This window comes from Aulonocara stuartgranti, assembly GCF_965226115.1.
Source record: "Aulonocara stuartgranti genome assembly, chromosome: 3".
Classification (NCBI taxonomy): Eukaryota; Metazoa; Chordata; class Actinopteri; order Cichliformes; family Cichlidae; genus Aulonocara; species Aulonocara stuartgranti.
In genome coordinates this window covers 79,621,698-79,641,718 of record NC_138941.1, presented here as the reverse complement: position 1 = coordinate 79,641,718, position 20,021 = coordinate 79,621,698, and the positions used below count along the sequence as shown (strand labels likewise).

The following is a 20,021-nucleotide window of genomic DNA, read 5'->3' as shown; positions in this document are numbered from 1 at the left end:
TTCAAAATGTCCATGGTGTGCGTTCAATTCAATTTTATTTATACAGCGCCAAATTACAGCAACAGTCGCCTCGAGGTGCTTTACATTGCTATGCTAGCTAGACCCTACAATAATACATACAGAGAAAAACCCAACAATCATATGACCCCCTATGAGCAGCACTTTGGCAACAGTGGGAAGGAAAAACTCCCTTTTAACAGGAAGAAACCTCCGGCAGAAGCAGGCTCAGGGAGGGGCCGGGCCATCTGCTGTGATTGGTTGGGGCGAGAGAAGGAAGACAGGATAAAGACATGCTGTGGAAGAGAGACAGAGATTAATAACAGATATGATTCAATGCAGAGAGGTCTGTTAACACATAGTGAGTGAGAAGGTGACTGGAAAGGAAAAACTCAATGCATCATGGGAATCCCCCGGCAGCCTACATCTATTGCAGCATAACTAAGGGAGGATTCAGGGTCACCTGGTCCAGCCCTAACTATATGCTTTAGCAAAAAGGAAAGTTTGAAGCCTAATCTTGAAAGTAGAGATAGTGTCTGTCTCCTGAATCCAAACTGGAAGCTGGTTCCACAGAAGAGGGGCCTGAAAACTGAAGGCTCTGCCTCCCATTCTACTTTTAAATACTCTAGGAACACCAAGTAGGCCTGCAGAGCGAGAGCGGAGCGCTCTAATAGGGTGATATGGTACTACAAGGTCATTAAGATAAGATGGGGTCTGATTATTTAAGACCTTGTATGTGAGGAGCAGGATTTTAATTCTGGATTTAACAGGAAGCCAAAACAGGAGAAATCTGCTCTCTCTTTCTAGTCCCTGTCAGGACTCTTGCTGCAGCATTTTGGATTAGCTGAAGGCTTTTCAGGGAGTTTTTTGGACTTCCTGATAATAATGAATTACAGTCGTCCAGCCTGGAAGTAATAAATGCATGAACTAGTTTTTCAGCGTCACTCTGAGACAGGATATTTCTAATTTTAGAGATGTTGCACAAATGGAAGAAAGCAGTCTTACATATTTGTTTAATATGTGCATTGAAGGACATGTCCTGGTCAAAAATGACTCCAAGGTTCCTCACAGCGTTACTGGAGGCCAAGGTAATGCCATCCAGAGTAAGAATCTGCTTAGATACCATATTTCTAAGGTTTTCAGTGTTGTACAGTGTTGGGAAAGAAATGACACCCACCTCTCCCACAGGGGAATTGTAGAAAAGGGGAGGGGCCAAAAGGGGTACCCCAAAATTTACAGGGTTGCACCAAAGAAGAAGAATGAGGAGGGGCTCCAACTGATAATAACCATAAGTGCAGACTTGGAGGTCCTGAAAGTCAGGTATCAAAGGAACAGTTTGGTTCCATTAATAAACTACATACTAATGCTCACTATTGTGTAGTTATTATAAAGTGCGACTAAATCCTCCCTCTGGATGGGAAGAGTCCATGTGTCAGTATTCAGACACCTGGCTTGGGTTTCTGCAGCTAATTTGTCACCTGTGAGGACTCAAACCCACAGCATGCAGGACATTTCTACATCTGTTGGTGTGTCCTCAGTTTCCCAGCATGCCTTGGCTGTGCTCATGGAAGTGAATGAGGGGGAAAGATCAGTACTCGGATTTCATACCTGGTGATCTCAGAGGACAACAGCAGCGTTACAGCGGCGCACATCGATGAGAGCTGATGCTCTCAACACTTCAGACCTCCGCCCGTCTCTGAGAAAACCAACAATGGCTGTCAGCAGCAACTACACCTGCTCCACCAGTGCTGGGAGAGAAGAGCTGAGACTGACAGCTCTTTGTACAGGTCAGTACTGCAGAGGTCATTTAAAAACATCTTTGAGCTAAAATCCATGGAAGTCACAGAGGAAAGAAGAGACACTGCAGAGAGGATCCAGAATATTTGATGTTTTCTGATGACAGTTAAAGTTTCCAGCTATCACAAAGTGTCACAGCGCAGCCTTCATGTCCTTTCAGTTCTCCATCATTAATGATGACTGTCCGTTATAAATCATGTTGGCTAGTTTTCTAACTCAGTCCATGTCTCCAAAGCAAACTTGTGTCCCACACTTTCTGTGCTGAGTCTTCAGGGATTCTTTTCACTTGGTGCTGAACTAACTATAATGAATTGGGGCTCCAAAGAAACCCAGCCCTCCCTAAACAAGGCTAACAAGCAATGCAACAACTCTGTGGGCACTCTGTAGTGTAGCTATTAATCACAATCAGCTTCACTGACCACAGACATGCACACATGACAGCTTCATGACAGAAACACACAGCCCTCATTTACTCAATACCATTAAATAAATGGGCTTTGGGTGCTTTCTCTAGTGTACTCTCGTACGATACTCTTACATTAACTCCTCTTTTGTTTCTGGGATCAATGAAGCTTATTCCTTAACAGTAGCAGTTAGGGATGGGTATCGAAAACCGGTTCTTGTTGAGAACCGGTTCCCACTGTTTCAATTCCTTGGAATTGTTTGCCATTTTTGCAAACGATTCCCTTATCGATTCCAGTCGCCCCGAATGACGTCACCACGTTGCGGAGCGTCATTTACCTGGCAGGAAACACGGCGCGTAAGCGGCTCAAACGCTCAAAAGTTTACGAGAACGGATGACAACAGGGCAACTTGCAATACTTGCAAAGTAGATACTTCATTTAAGGGAGGAAACACTACGAATATGCAAAAGCATTTGCTCACAAAACACACGATGACCTTAAATGAATGTCGTGTTTTTAATTCCGCTCCGGACTCGTGAATCTCAACCCAGCAGCAGCGGTAACGTTTGCACGTCCTCTCCCGTTAATGCGGCAGGTAAATAATCAACTAACAGTGCATATTATGTTAGTGCGATCTGCCTTATTACAAAACCTGCCATTACTGTGCATTTAGTGACCATGATGAGAGAGACAGAGTCTGGCTCAGATGCTGGCAGCTCTCGCTGCAGTCTACCGGTAGCGTCTCCTTTCAGGCCAGGATAGACGAATGTCACCGAGCAGTGACTAAGTTTGTGGTAAAAGGCTTGAACCAGTGTTGCCAACTCCTCAGTAAGGAAAATCGCTATTGGCTGTCCTAAAAGTCGCTAGAAGTCGCTAAATGATGTCATCGCCTGATTTGCATAATTGGTCGTGCTAATCTAATTGTAACCTATGTTGTTGGAGAGAGAAATAACATCATGGAAGAGACATAAAGTGAGTAAAAAACTTCCTAAATGCATTTAGAGTTTATTTAGAACTACAAATGAAATTTCTTTTAGCAATTATTGTTTTTTTTAATGTCACAATTCCAACCCTGCTCCTTTACCTGGGCTTGGACCGGCAAAAGTGACCCGAAATAGGCGCTCTGGTGGAGTTACTTTGTGTGTGTGTTTATAAGTAGTTTTAAACCTTGTGATCCACAAAACAGCATACGAGTAAAAGAAGAACTGACTGCGTTACAGCACCCGCTGCTTGTTGAGAGTAAAATCGATACGAGCTTTCACGTCCTTTTTTTAGCGACCTTTTTTCTAAAAAAAAGTCGCTAAGGGGTCTGAAAACTCGCTAAATATAGCGACAAAGTCGCTAAGTTGGAAACACTGGCTTGAACCCATTTGCCACAGCAGATGCCCCCAATTTTAGGTAAGTGAATGTGTTTAATTGTAGGCAGGGACATTACTGGATATTCTTGTGTAATTGCTACAGAATAATTTATGTTATGCTTTGTTATTGCTACAGAAGAATATTTATTTTATTATTTTACATTTACAATTTTTTTTCCTGGGGACCCTGTGACACCCCATTGAAGAGCCGTAGGCTGGATCTCTTAAGATCTCACTGTTGGGTTTGTAAGGCCATGTTACTCCTAAATTTCTATCTTGTTCAAAGAGAAGATATAAAACAAAGTTCTAAGCTAATCGAACTTAGTGTTCTCCTTTTTTAAAAAGAATCGATAAAGAATCGAATCGTTAAACAGAATCGAAAATGGAATCGGAATCATGAAAATCTTATCAATACCCATCCCTAGTAGCAGTACACACGAAAATGAACACAAGTGTCTACAGTGCAGCAAATCATGTCATACACATTGTAAAGTAGAGCATGTAACCCTTCTTTAATTTACCAAACAATGAAAAACAATAAAATAATAAAATGTCAGGTTTCAGTGTTCAGGCAAACCAAAAAACACACACAGCAATTTACCCACTGTACACAGAATCCCCACACACACAGTGTAAACCACCAGTGATAACACAATTACAGTCCCAAACTAAACCTAAAGCCGGCAGAGATAAACCCTACGTTGCAGGCCTGTGTTGATCCATGTTGTTTAATAAAGTTTCTATGGAGAAAAAAAGGGGGCTGTCCACAGCCGCTCACTTCCTGACTACCCGTCCGTCTAAGGACACTACCTTGTGACGTAGGTAGGTAGTGTCCTCATGAGCATCCTTCCCCTGAATTCGGACACAGCAAGAGTTTTCTATCAGATTGATCCACCCTGAGGTCAGGGGTCAGCTCTGTCTCACACCCAGTACAAACCACCAGCATCACTCAGTCTGCAAGTGTCACGTTAGTCGACTTTTTTTAATTCATAAGGACTGAAATACACACACAAACAGTTTTACTGCAATGACAGCTCCATGAGGTAACTCCCATCCCAGCAACACAGCCACTGTGTTTAAGGTGGACTGGATGAAGAGTCGTCAGTAAGAACAGACAGATGAAGGTGAACGAATGCTCAGACATGTGAGATAAAGGCTGTGTACTTGTGCTGGTAGATGTCTGGGTCTGGGCTGGTTCTGATGTCCAGGTCGTCCCATAGACAGCAGCACTGCGTACCTCATCACTCCAATCCTGTTTGTAATCTGCAAGAAACCAGGAAGGCTCACTGCTCTGTGCAAGCAAATATGTTTTTGAAAGGATTTCCTCAAACTACCAGTCTTTACATCTCGTACGAGCACATCACACATTATCAGGAAATGATGCTTTTGTCTTCTCTGAAAGCTGTGATGCTGCTTGGAGACATAAGCACCAAAGTAACGTGTTCAGCAGCAGCAGCTCAGAGCTGGAAGTACAAGTGTGGCAACATGTGGCCAGAGTGGTGACAGAGCTGAACACTAACCTCTGTTATAAATAATGCAGCTGCATCATTAAGGCTCCTCATGGCTGCACAATACAGGCAGCAGCAAAGGACAATGATCCCAACTAGGAGGAGAGCCCAATACGGTATTCAGAAAGGCACGAATATCATGTTTTTTATGAATACTTATTTCGAACAAATACTTTTAAAAATATTTGTATTCTGGAACAAGAACAACGTTATGTCAAAAACCTTTATTTAAGCCGGAAGTGAAGGTTAGAAACTCTTTGTGAGAGTGTGTTGAAGTGACACAGGCAGTTTGAACTTCATGTCAACATGACTCCATCCTGTAGGACACGGTGGAGGCTCTTCAGGCTCTCTGCTCCACTCTGGTGTTCAGTGCTGAAGGTCGGAGCACAGGGACAGTTCAGGCTCCAGCAGTCTGCTGACGTTTGATGGAAATCAGGGCAACAAACTGCTCTTTTACTTTCCAAACACCAAAAAAGTCCAAGAAAAGGCCGTGGGTGGCAACGGGAGGTTTGTTTTAGAACGCACTTCTGACTCCATTGTTTAAAAATCATATGCCGTTTATTTCGTGAAAAATTACAAACAGAAATCAGCCAAATAACTTCTTAAAACTTAAAATTAAATGAAAGTTAACTTAATTTGCTTTAACAACTTCAAAAGTGGTCAAAAAAATCATTTTCTAACCCTCCCATCTTCCCTGACATTTGGCAAACAAAAACCTCTCTACCACACCCATCCAGGGTGCTCTTAATCTCTTGATTAATGGGAGCTACTCTGACCTGATGAAACATCCCTTTAATGTCTGTCATAAGTGCTATTGAAGCACAATCATACACAACACGCAGTGTTTTCATGGTAGACCCCATGATGAGGTATATACCACACCTTTCCTTCCTCATTCTTCAACTGTTCTTGTGGTATGATTTCTGAATGTCCCTCCATACTAACATTGTGCATGAATTCTTTGTATTCTTCAAAGAATAACTGATCCTTCTGAAACCGTTTTAGCAGATATTGCGCCCTCTGCTGAGCCACCTGCTTGTTGTTTGGCATTCTTACTTCAGGTTTACGAAAGGGTAATTTCAAGTAATAATGGCCATCCTTAAGTACAGCTGACTCTGACATTATGTTCATGAACTGTTTATCTTCTACAGACATTTCTGCACGCTCATTACACTGGTTCTCCACAAAATCTTGATTATACTGCTTAACCAGCATTTCCTCTAAACTACTTATAGAAATGCGGTTTACCTGGACAAAACTAGCATCATGCTCATCCTTTTCACTACCCTGATTGAGTGGCCCATTGACAACCCAACCGAGACGAGTTAGCACAGCATAGGGTCCATTACCCTCACTGTTAATGATTCTCCAAGGTTCCAGCGCTTTGGGGGAATTTACACCAATAAGCAGCCCAATGCCAGCATTTATCGGTGTCAACTTAACCTCCTTTAAGTAAGGCCATTTTCTTAAGTTTTCTTCTTTAGGGATATTTTCTTTAGTGACAGGAATAAACTTGAGTGTACACATCAGGCAACCTCAAATACTCATTCTGCTTCAAAGCAGCTACTTCCATACCAAAAAGTTTATAGCTACTTACTGGCCTTTCCTGACCCATAGTCTTTAACATGATTTCCACTTTCTTTCCAGATGCATTTAACTGCATCATCAACGCCTCAGTGCAAAAGGTTGCAGAGCTGCCGGGATCAAGAAAGGCGTACGTCTCCACAACCTTCGTCCCATTTTCCAACTTCACTTTTACTGGAACAACTGACAAGGCACATTCATTAGCCCCGGCCCCAGTATGGCTACCAAAGTTCAAAGAAACAAGAGCATTTGAGACTGATGATTCTTTACATTCAGCTTTAGCTGCTTGCCACTGCCGTTCATTTGAGTCTATGTGGAGAACAGTAGGGTGATTTTTGTTACAGGTGTGGCACGTCAAACGATGTGGACAAGCTTTACTCATGTGGCCTCTCTGTAAGCAACCAAAGCATAAACCTTTACTTTTAAGGAATGTCACCTTTTCTTTGTTGGCTTTTAGTTTGAATGAGTCACATACGTCCAAAAAATGAGTTTGGTCACAAAACAAGCACCGAGTTTGGTCTAACCCTTTATCTTCATGGCTTATCTGAGTCCGTTCCGGTTTGTGTTTGTCATTGATCTGTTCTGAAACTACAGCAACAGAAGTAGCAAAGCTACTGCTTTTAGTTTTAAGCGGTGTCTTTGATGGTTTTGAAGCTATCTTTTCTTTTGTGTTTTGACTCTCTCCAAAAACAGGATCTAATGCAGCTTTTGTTTGCTTTTCAAGAAAATCAAGAAGATCTTTAAATCCTGCTCTGCGATCGCACTTTTCTGTTATATCAACGATTATTAGTCGCCATTTATCACGAAGTCTAAAAGGCAACTTTGAAACAAGAATCCTCATATTGGTTGAATTTTCCAGCTCATCAAGAAACCCAGCTTCATCCATTGTGTTGAAGCAGCTTCTTAGAAAGAATGTGTAAGCACGTAATGCTGAAGCATCATCAGACTTTAAAACTGACCAGTTAAGAGCCTTGTCTATAAATGCAGACGTTATCTTTGCTCTGTTACCAAAGTTCCACTCAAGCTGCCTTTCTGCCTCAACATAAGCTGTCTGTGGACTCATGTGCATACAACTTCTCACTAAAATTCTGGGCTGTCCTGTAGTAAACTGTTCTAAATAATAAAGCCTATCCTGCATATTATCAGTTTTAGTCTCCATTCCTTGTTCAAAAGCCTTAAGAAAGGATCTAAAACGCAAAGGATCACCACCAAAAACAGGAATGTCTATAGCTGGAAGCAGTGACAACCTCTGTTGTTTTACAAGCATCTGAGCAATTTCATTTTGCTTTGTCATAATCTCTATTAGGGCACTGCTGTGAACATCAACCTGTGAAGAGATTGGCCTTGGGCTTTCCCCTTCTGGTTTGACCTTAGCAGGTGCATGTGTCTCTAGGGGCATTGGCAAAGGAGAATGAACTAAAGGGGCTTTCTTTGTTCTTGGAGCCTTTTGAGCTGTAGCAGCAGGTATGAACTCAGTAGATGTTCCAGAAGGCGCTGTAATCCTGCCTTCTGATTCAACCTCAGCCCTGGATGCGAGGCTCTGCCGATCCTGAGCAGAGGTGAGAATTTGCCTTTTTGCATCAGCCTTAACCAACTTAGTTCTTAGAGCCAATGCTTCTTTTCTTGCTTTTAATTGAACTTCTTCCAGTTCGAGCGCATGTTTTTCTTGCAGTGCGTCCACCTCCGCTTTTAAAGCGGCTCTTTCCACTTCAGCTTCCATCAGCGCCATTGAAGCCGCACGCGAGCTTTTACTCCTTAAACTTAAGGCTGCAGTAACATTACTGGGCGCTTTACTAGAGCCCTTGCTGACAGGTTTAGCAACTCGTTCAGAAATCACGTCGCTCGCTTCTTGCGCTACTTGTGAGACACTATCATGCGGCGCAATGTCACTGTCATGAGATGCTACCTTTGATTCAACATTAGAGGCTACAACTTCATCCTTTTGTGGATTAGGGTCTGCATTTATCCAAGTGTCGATTTCATGCAGAAAGTCTTTAAAACTGATCAGCTTAGGTTCATACCAATCGCTGTGATGTTTCCTTTTCATCATCGTTCAGCAATTTTTGAACTGAAGTCTGTAAGTCCATAAACTCTCCCAAATAATCATTAAATGTTCTCATGTGTTCATCTATGGAGGCTTTTGATTCTCCAGCATCAATGAGAGCATTAATGTCATTTCGTTTTCTTGTCAGAACGCCAAGCTTCGCTCTGCGTTTTTTAATTAAATTAAAAAGCTCTCTTTCTTGTTCCTCCATTTTAACCAGAAAATTCGTTTCACAAGGTCCAAAAGAGAATTGTTTAATACAAATGTTTCATGTTGCAGCTCAGCATCTCGGTTGATCCAAACAAAGTTTCGCATTTACTCACGAACTTTGCGTCATTTTTTCAGTCCATTCTGCGAAGATCCAATCTTCCAAGTCCAATTCTTGCAAGCTTTTCCATCTTCCAAGTTGACATCCAAGCGAGTCAAAATGATTTTTTGACTTAAATGTCGCGGCCTTTTACGTTCCAAACACCAAAAAAGTCCAAGAAAAGGCCGTGGGTAGTGATGTGACGTTCTGTATCGAGGCTTCGGAGCGTGTGTCGAGTAATGGAGGGGGTGTTTCCGCGAAGCGCGTATCGAGGCTTGCTTCATTTATGGGAGCTATTCATGCCAGCTATTATTTTTACGTCCAGTAGGTGTCCTGCTAGAGCAAATGAAGCTTCAAGAAGCTTTGCGTTGGGGTGAACCAATTGGATGGAAAGCTTCAGTGCTTCATGGGGCTTCATCTGCCCATCACTAGCCGTGGGTGGCAACGGGAGGTTTGTTTTAGAACGCACTTCTGACTCCATTGTTTAAAATCATATGCCGTTTATTTCGTGAAAAATTACAAACAGAAATCAGCCAAATAACTTCTTAAAACTTAAAATTAAACGAAAGTTAACTTAATTTGCTTTAACAACTTCAAAAGTGGTCAAAAAAATCATTTTCTAACCCTCCCGTCTTCCCTGACATTTGGCAAACAAAAACCTCTCTACCACACCCATCCAGGGTGCTCTTAATCTCTTGATTAATGGGAGGGTCCATAAACTAACATACCAATCACTTTCCAAAAGCTTATCCAATAAAATTAATTACAAATTTACAGAACAAAACCAGGTCAGTATATTCTTACACCTTTAAAGAAAGAACAAAAATGAATACAAATTGCATTTTATAAACATTCAACAAAAATGGCCACAACATGCTCTACCAGGAGGAGGCGCTGCAGGACGTGTCAGGAAAATACAGGCTGGAGGTGAAGACTCTGTGGACTGATGAGACAAAAGCTTTCTGACAGCTTTGAGTCCTGTTACATCTGAAACTAACACAGCATCAATGCCTCATAGCAACAGTCACATATGGTGGTGGTAGTGTGATGGTCCCATGTGATGCACCATGGCAGCAACAATACAACAACAAATACACACATGTGACAAATGTACAGTAACAGATCATTAAGTGTCACGGCGCCGTGCACATTAGTATGTTTGACTTAAGCTTAATAATCAGAATGATGCTCTGATCTCTTCTAATAAATGAAATCATACCTTTCTACTGAAACCTTTTCCTGAACCAGACCCTGCAGGATCCACCTGAGTGTCCCAGTCCTGGACCCTGTTTGTAACCAGGAGGATCCCAGGCCTGATTATTGCTGATGTGTTATAAATATTCTGGTTTTATTCTCATTAAATAAATATGTGTATAAATATGTGGACTCATGTTTCAGTCCTGGACGTTGATGCTTGTTTGAAAGGACACAGATGGACCTTGTCTCCTTCTTTCCTTCCTTTTGTGTCCTCTGTGCTTCATCTGCTGCTCTTCACTCTGTTACTTTGGACTGATCTCACTCACACTTTGTTTCCATGGTTTCTTTGCATCACGCTGACAGCACGTGAACAACACGACATGTTTGATCTCAAAGAAGGAGCAGCATCCTCTCTCCACCCTGTTTCTCCATCTTCTACAACACCTGATTCATTCCAGTTTCTCTGCTTTCACTTTGATTCCTGAGCGTCTGTGATGAACACACTATCAGCATCACTGACATGTTTCATCATTTAAAAACACTTCCTGTCCCTCTGTGGTTACAGTGACATCATGCAGTTTGTGCTTTGACCTCCAGAGGGCGACAAATCAGCACAGACAGAGAGCTCCATTCAAACTTTGCTGCCATTGTAACCCAGTGTTAATTTGGTTATCTGATATTGTGTGATATTCAGTATATATGTATATATCTATATTGGGTGTTATAAAATGTTCTTCAATGATTTTGAGTCTTTTTTATTGCTATTGGTTTGCGGCTGCTTTACGACAGTCGACTGTGGTAGTACATCCTAGCGGGAGGGGCTATGAGCTCACGTGGCTTGTAGCTGTGCCAGAGAGCAATCTTGGGTGAGCTAGCGGGGAATATCTCCTTCTGCAGTAGCCTTAAAAAAAGAGACTATTGTTCGTTCTCCTGCCAGACGCCTCGCTGCTGTGCTGCCTTGCTGCTGTGCTGTCTTACTGCTGTGCTGCCTCACTGCTGTGCTGTCTCGCTGCTGTGCTGCCTTACTGCTGTGCTGCCTTGCTGCTGTGCTGCCTCACTGCTGTGCTGTCTTACTGCTGTGCTGCCTTGCTGCTGTGCTGCCTTACTGCTGTGCTGTCTTACTGCTGTGCTGCCTTGCTGCTGTGCTGTCTTACTGCTGTGCTGTCTTACTGCTGTGCTGTCTTGCTGCTGTGCTGCCTTGCTGCTGTGCTGTCTTACTGCTGTGCTGTCTTACTGCTGTGCTGCCTTACTGCTGTGCTGTCTCGCTGCTGTGCTGCCTCGCTGCTGTGCTGCCTCGCTGCTGTGCTGTCTCGCTGGTGCCATTAAAGGACAAGCGGCTGCCATCCGTTCATCCATCCGGACCTCGATTATTTGGACCGAAGTACTCACACACACGCCCGCACTCAGTGCCATACACTCTCTTTATTTTGCTGGCCAGCTAACACCATTGTTTTTTTTGTTTTGTTTTGTTTGCATTCACAAAGACTATCCAAAGACATTTTGGTTGTTGTCAAATAGACACTCTCTGATTACGGACTGAGGAGGTTGTGGTGTTACAACCCCAGGACTGAGAAAAAAAAAAAGACTCTTTACATAATATCTTCACTTGTCTCCTGGCTAGGAGAAGTGACTATTGATGGAAATATTTTTCTTCTTCTTGTCTTTGTTTACATTGTATCCCAGAGAAGTTTTAAGATGTTCAGGTTGAAACATTTGCACTTAGAGTCGGCTAAGTTTCCTTTGATGTATCCGTGTCACGCTGATGTTTAAGAGGGTATGTTAAGGACAGATGTGCTCCAGTCCAATCCTTTAAAGTGCTGGACACCGATGGTAAATTGCCATCAGACCCTAAATAAATTGTCCTCTGCTGTTATCCATATTGCTTCACTCATTCTTTGGTGAGTAGACGTATTGGTTACACCATCAGTAATAATGCTTCAAATATAATCATCAGTGTTTGAGCAGCTATGATATCTGGGACAATCTAGACACGTGTGACAATACTGAACATGTCACATGACTCACCTCAAACATCATGTGATCCACTCTCAGTCTGCACTTTCATTCATGACTTCAACAGGTTGAAATGAGCTTTGAACCAACATCAGTTCAGTGCTGAAACATTCAAACGCTGCAGGAAGAAGAACAACAAAGTGATGACACATGTTTGTGTTTCAAACAGGAAAACCGGCAGAAATGAATCAACCAAGGTGTTGGTTGAAGATTAGTGAATTTCCAAGTTTCACTTGAATGCAACACAGACTTCCTTCTGAGTGTCCTCAAACGCCTCTCTGGGTGTTTCCCTCCTGCTCAAAGTTTACTTTCACTTTCCTGAACTTCGTGGAGTGGAGCTTGTTGTTGGTGTGAAGAAACTGTAAGTTTGCTTCGTTTCCTCCTTTAACAGTTTGTCTTTAGGAACTTTACTGTTTGTTCAGCTCATGTTGGATTTATTCACACAACAAACTGTGTGTGTTTGTATTTCCGGTCTCTCCGTTAAAGTCAGTGTGTAATGTTTTCTAACGAGGCCGAGTGTGTCCGCCATTTTTTGTTAGTGTGTGATCAGACTCCGGGAGTCGGACCAAACACATTGAATGTGGTCTGAGCTCGGCCGGAGAGCCTCTGAGCTCCGGGTGTTTATATTTACAGGGACAGCAGGATATTACTTAATATTTAGATACAGATAAAATCAGAACAGTAGATAAAATCAGTAGTTAAATGTAAGTTTTGAAATTTAAGCTTAAAAGTGTGGATTTGGTGCTTTATTCAAATGCAGCTGAGAACAGGTGAGTCTTCAACCTGGATTTAAATAAACTGAGTGTTTCAGCTGATCTGAGGCTTTCTGGGAGTTTGTTCCAGATATAAGGAGCATAAAAGCTGAATGCAGCTTCTCCGTGTCTGGTTCTGACTCTGGGAACTGATAAAAGACCGGATCCAGATGACCTGAGGGATCTGGATGGTTCATACTGGGTCAGGAGGTCACTGATGTATTTTGGTCCTAAACCATTCAGAGCTTTATAGGCCAGCATCAGAACTTTAAAGTCTATCCTCTGACGGACAGGCAGCCAGTGTAAGGACCTCAGAGCTGGACTGATGTGGTCCACTTTTTTGGTCTTAGTGAGGACTCGAGCAGCAGAGTTCTGAATGAGCTGTAGTTGTCTGACTGATTTTTTAGGTAGACCTGTAAAGATGCTGTTACAGTAATCAAGCCTACTAAAGATGAATGCATGGACTAGTTTTTCCAGATCCTGTTGAGACATCAGATCTTTTATCCTTGAAATATTCTTGAGGTGATAGTAAGCTGACTTTGTTATTGTCTTTGAAGGAAATTGCCTTCCCGGGTTTCCTCCGTGGCGTGAGCGATAAGCAGAGTTCTGTCCTTTCCTTCTAAGATTCCTAATTATTTAAAGTAACACTCAGGTATGCCATTCAGCTGGGTTAGTTACGACGTCGGGAGCAGCTTGGGAGAACAAGGAAACACAGACTGCTTCAGGTTGTCTTCCCAAATCGACTCAAAGGTTTATTTGATACACAGCAGTTTATATAGATGAAAAAAGGTTCGTGTGTCAGCTTTCCCAGTTCAAACCGGTACAGACCAAATAAGGAAACGTCTTCCTGCCTTGTGAACAAAGAAGTATCCTGTGTGTAGTTTATCAGCTCAGCTACAATTTATGATCATCCCAGCAAAATACACTCCTAGACATAAAATACAGAGTTCTTTCATTAGTGAATTCTGAAACAAACCACCTAGCCTTTAACGAGCCTTTTCCAGGAGATAAAGAAAAAGGGAGGATGGGAGTAAGGAAGTGGTCTCATCTCTGTGGTGTTTTCGACCTTGGGGTACCAGCTTGTGAGTCCTACACATTAATTCTTGGGTCACAGAGAAAGAGAAAAACAACTAGTAGATGGGCCTTATTGAGCAACTCTTTTCTGTATAAAACAATCTTCTGTAAATGCTAACCGTGGTACTAAAATACCTAACAGTTCCCCTCTTTTATTATTTTTTAAAAATAATAACTCAAATAGAAAGGAAAAATCACAAATGTAATAACATAATATAAAAAGCAAACCATAAAATGTAATAGTTCACAACCTAATTTTCAATATACACATCAGGAACATCATTGGTAACATCTGGCACATCCTCAGGATCAATTTGTGCTAATTGCAAATACATTGAAGTGGCTGTACTGGTAGCTATATGGGTTATCATTGAAAATGTGGCTTGCAGAAATGTGAACATGGTTGCAGTTTACAATACAAAATAGCAAAGAGAAATCCTAAGGTTAATGCGATAGATATGATAAATAACCTAAATATATAAAAAAGACAGTTCTTCAGTCGTCTTCTGGCCTGGTCCCAGGTTCGAGAGACACAGAATAAGCGTCGTATGATGACAATGGGCATTTCATTTTCTCCATTATCAGGATGAAATGAGTCTGGCTTTATCAGGTTAGACATCATGTGGTACTTTTGGCTTTCTGTTCCTGCTGGATGTTTGAGTACCTTGTTGTGGCTCTTTCAGACGTTGTGTGTTAATCAGTGATTGCGTGTGTGCACTGGATCCGGGCGCTGGCTCGCCGGAGATGTCATCTACCCGTGTGTGTTTATTTGCTCTAGTTCCGGGCGCTGGCTCGCCGGAGATGTCGTCTGCTTGATCCGACGCCTGAGATGGTCCGATTGGGCTGGTCTTAACCCTGCTGGCATGAATCCACTGAGGTTGTCCGTCTGTGAGGATGCTGGTTCTTCGTCACTGCCAGTAAAGCCTGGGGGCTGGAAAACGCGGCCTCCCAGAGTGTCCTTGGTTTTAGTGGCTTCTCCAACATGCGTCTCCTTGTCTCCACTGGTGGAACTGTGGAGGGGAAAGGCTGAGAGAGACAAACTTTCTGATAGTTATTATTCAGTTTTTCTATCAGGTTGTGAACATCAGTGGACAATGCAATATACATCACCTTCTACTAGCGGTGCCCCTCTTGAAGCTGACCATGGTGTTGGAAATAGTCTTATTTCAAATGGAAATAATTTGGTTACTGTAGATTGAGTCATTCTAATCTCACACAGGACTTGAGTAAGTAATTTGACCCAGGTCATTAAAGTTTTAGCACACTTTTGAATTACTTCTAATGTGAATGAAGATCCTCTATCACTGTTAATCTGGTGAGGTATTCCGAATCTGGGTATTATTTCATTGCTCAACTTTTGATAGACTACTTCTGCAGTTTCTTTTGATGTTGGATAAGCTTCTACCCATTTACTAAATTGATCCACTATTACCAGTAAGTACTTGATGCTTCCTTGTGCTGGCATATGTGTAAAATCAATTTGTAATGTATGAAATGGAAAATCTGGTTGTGGTAAATGCTGATGTTTCGCTTTTGAGCTACCTACATTAGTTCGCGCACATGTTAGACAGGTTGCTAATATGCTTTTTACTGCATGTGATGTTTTCTCAATTACAAATCTTGATTTTATTGCCCCTATTACCCCTCTTTGTCCGACATGACTCACACAGTGAAAATGTCGGGCAAGGACTGGCATCAGGGAATATGGGAGGGCAATCAAACCCTTAAGATTTTGTATAAGCCATCTCTGTCATCTAAGGTACAGTCATTATTCTCCCAATAGGTGTAATCACATGCAGAGGCTTGCTCTTGTATGAATTTTAAATCAACATTTGTTCCTAAATAGTCTGGGAGTTTAAGTGGCAGCTGTAGGGGCACAGATAATACTTCCTGCGGAGGTGGGAGCTGTGATGCAGCTGCAGCCTTGGCTGTCACGTCTGCTAAGGCATTACCTGTTGCTTCGTCTGTGTCAGCTGTACTGTGTCCTTTCGTTTTTACAACTGCAACGGCCGATGGCAGCTGTATAGCCTGAAAAAGTCTTTGAACAAAATCACAATTTAGCAATTTATTTTCCATCAGCAGATCTAAATCCTCTCTGTCTCCACAATGTGCCAAAGTCATGCACAACGCCAAATGCATAGCGGCTGTCTGTGTAAATCGTCACATGCTTATCCAAATGTAGCTCACAGGCGCGTATTAAAGCCATGAGCTCTGCTTTTTGTGCTGAGTGAAATGGTAATGAGTGAGCCTCTAGTATGATGTCAGGCACTGTTACCACTGAATAGCCACAAAGAAATGAGTTGTCATTCGGCCTTGAACAGGACCCGTCCACATAAACCGTGGCTGAGTCTGGGATAGGTGTTTGCTCTAAATCTGGACATGGTGCTGTGGATTCCTGTATACGTGTCATGCAGTCATGATCGTCAAGCCTGTCTGAGCCATCCTGTCGGTCAGAAGAACACAGCATAGGATCAATAAATGTGCTGGCGAATCAGGTGTGCTGCTCGCTTTTATAGTGAGATTTGCATATGTTGTTTAGTTATGTTTGCTACAATGGTCGTGACCTGGTGATTGGTGTGTAGAATAGTGTCATGTGAGAGTGTGAGCTTCTCGCAGTCCCTTATCATGATAGAGCAAGCTGCTACTGCCCTCAGGCAGGCCGGCATTCCTGAACAATTCAGGCAGCACCTTTGAGTGGCGGAGGTCAGCACTCCCTGTAATGCATTGAAAGAGGCAGTCATTTCTGTGGACCACAGTATTCGAGGAGGCTTGTCTTTTTTACAACAGTCACGCAGAATGTGGTCATGAAAAGAACAGTCTGGTATCCACTGTCTGCAATAGTTCACCATGCCTAAGAAGGACGACATGTCCTTCTGTGTAGTGGGACGAGGGACGGAGGTCACAGCTTTGACCCTGTCTGCAGTCATGGAACGTTTTCCGTGAGACAGTGTGAATCCCAAATATTGAACAGAAGTCTGACAGTACTGCATTTTCTTTGCAGATGCTTTGTGGCCAGTCTTTTGGAGGTGCTGGAGAAGCATGTGTGTAGCAGTTTGACACAGTTTTTTCACTTTCAGCACAGAGGAGGAGGTCATCCACATGTGGATCAGGGTGCAGCCCTGGAGGAGTGAAGCACCATTGAGAAAGCAGCAGAGCTGTCTATCATGCCTTGGGGCAAACGAGTCCAAGTGTACTGCTTATTTCTATGTGTGAATGCAAATAACGGCTGTGTGTCACAGGTACTGAGAAAAAGGAGCGGAGCATAAATCCACCACGGTAAAATGTGTATGCAATGCATGTCAATATGCTGTGAACATCTGAAACGAGAGGTGGCAGAGGAATGTTGACTGCATTAATTTGCCTTAAGTCTTGTATGAAACGCCATACGCCAGGTTTGTTAGGCTTTGGCACAGGATTGACAGGAGTGTGGGCTTTATTACTCCTGTAGTCAATAAATCTCCTATCATGACATCTAGGACTGCGGCTTTTTCCGTGGAAATGGGATGCTGCTTGACATATACTGCTTGTTGTGTTTTAATAGGTGTACGTGATAAAGTGTACAGTCAATAAATCCTATATCATTCTCACTTTTTGACCATAATGTCATATTCTGGTATTCAGCTGGCAATGTAACTGCAGAAATAGTACAGTCGATAGGGTAGGTTAGATCTATGTGACGACATGGTGTAGTTATATCATAACCCATGTCTGAGTTATGTGACAAAATCACTGTTTGACCTTCACTTGTGTGAGCAGTTATCATGTTGTTGAACAGTGTGAGAGAAACAAAAGTGTGGCTCCCAGTCATGGGATTACCTGTTAGTGGCGTCTGTACACGTTTTTTTTTTTGCACAGTGTGTGACATAGAGTACCGGACAAAAAGGATGTTGAGTTCATTCTCTGCTGAGGGTCCAGCTGACACAGAGGATGTTCCTTCTCCATCATGTCGGTACATAGGGCAGAGAAAACATAAGCTGTTATCAGTGTCAGCAAACATTTCACCCTTTATGTTAAATGAAATACACAAATTCATTTTTGCTTTGGGTGTCTGCGGCTGCTGGAAAACTGAGCTAAATTTGCACCTCTAGCTTGTCCAACAGTGCATAAAGCGTTTTATGAATACTAGGATGGATTCATCAGGCTTCTGTTTACACATAGTTACTGCATTTAAGTCAATTTTGTCTCTGGACATTGTTAGCAGGAATTTCTTTAGATTCTTAAAGAAATCGGCGACTTTGTCATTATTTACCCTCCTTTTGTCCATAGCGGTAACATTTGATGCATCACGTCGCGGCATTCTATCATATATTTTCTACAGGACTTTTTAAGCAGACTACTTTTCTTATCACAAATGATATTCAACATTTCTACTGACCTGTTTTCTGGCGATAATCGTTCGGGATAAGGCTCCGAAAAGAAATTAGAATGCATTGAACTTCTTAAGTTGTAAACAAAGTCAGTCACATAAGCACTCCCGCATGTTCTGGATACGTGATCATGGACGTCTTCACCGATTCGCGGACGTAGGTTACACGTAACCGGAAATGGGAGTTATACTGAGCCGTTATTTGAGACTTTATTTTGTATTTTATTAATTTTTGGTTTTACAGGTACTTTAGATTTTTTATCGGACCTGTCTGTGGTCTTTGAATAATTCTGACCCATGTTCAGTGATTTCCAGAGGGGTTTACACGCTAGGAGGATTTAGGTTAGTATTTTCGCTGCGGCACAGCTGAGGTCACTTTAAATTTATTGCTAGCAATTTTTTGTTTGTGTGAGCAACTCTCACTTAGCGAGCAACTCCTCGCAAAACAACAGGCAACTTCCTGTGTCTTTCTGCTTTTAATTTACTGCTTTTAACCCTTGTATGGTAATCGGGTCTGTGAGACCCGTTTTCAGTTTTCTTTCGTTTTTTTTTTTTAACAAAATTAAATTTAATTATTTACTAGCTTTCTGTGAGTGAGCAACTTCTCACTTTTTAACGTACGTTTCAAGATAACAGGCAACTCCCTGTGTCACTCTTTGATGAGCAACTTCTCACTTAACGAGAAGTATTTAAGACAACAGGCAACTTTCTGTGTCACTTTTTCTGAGTGAGCAACTTCTCACTTTTTAACGTACGTTTAATTAAACAATTAATTATTATTATTATTATTATTTTTTAAACAAAATTAAAATATTCAAGACAACAGGCAACTTCCTGTGTCCACCAACACCACACAAGGGTTAATTTACTTTATTCGGGGACTGAGGAAGTCAGTCAGTGTATCTCTCTGGATCACTAAGTGAAACTTCGTCAGCATATCCCGTTTCTTTATTCGGGGACTGAGGAAGTCAGTCAGTGTATCTCTCTGGATCACTAAGTGAAACTTCGTCAGCATATCCCGTTTTTTTTTTTATGGATCGATCACTGAGAGAGGTATAATATGGTCTCTATATAAATATGAAAGACGCATATTTACCTTCTGTCAGTATCCCACTTCTGACACCAAAATTGAAGGAAATTGCCTTCCCGGGTTTCCTCCGTGGCGTGAGCGATAAGCAGAGTTCTGTCCTTTCCTTCTAAGATTCCTAATTATTTAAAGTAACACTCAGGTATGCCATTCAGCTGGGTTAGTTACGACGTCGGGAGCAGCTTGGGAGAACAAGGAAACACAGACTGCTTCAGGTTGTCTTCCCAAATCGACTCAAAGGTTTATTTGATACACAGCAGTTTATATAGATGAAAAAAGGTTCGTGTGTCAGCTTTCCCAGTTCAAACCGGTACAGACCAAATAAGGAAACGTCTTCCTGCCTTGTGAACAAAGAAGTATCCTGTGTGTAGTTTATCAGCTCAGCTACAATTTATGATCATCCCAGCAAAATACACTCCTAGACATAAAATACAGAGTTCTTTCATTAGTGAATTCTGAAACAAACCACCTAGCCTTTAACGAGCCTTTTCCAGGAGATAAAGAAAAAGGGAGGATGGGAGTAAGGAAGTGGT

General features: G+C 42.1%; 2 long non-coding RNA genes across 2 annotated transcripts; both read right to left on the bottom strand.

Moving 5' to 3' along the window:
- Positions 1-212: 212 nt before the first annotated feature.
- LOC309702944 lies at positions 213-2,116 on the bottom strand. The gene is made up of 2 exons (XR_014275799.1): positions 1,606-2,116; positions 213-293 (listed from the first exon to the last, which is right to left on the bottom strand). It is a non-coding gene; the product is annotated as an uncharacterized lncRNA (long non-coding RNA).
- An 11,571-nt stretch (positions 2,117-13,687) lies between these two features.
- On the bottom strand, positions 13,688-19,580 carry LOC309702937. The gene is made up of 2 exons (XR_014275791.1): positions 19,498-19,580; positions 13,688-17,968 (listed from the first exon to the last, which is right to left on the bottom strand). It is a non-coding gene; the product is annotated as an uncharacterized lncRNA (long non-coding RNA).
- Between the last annotated feature and the right edge of the window lie 441 nt (positions 19,581-20,021).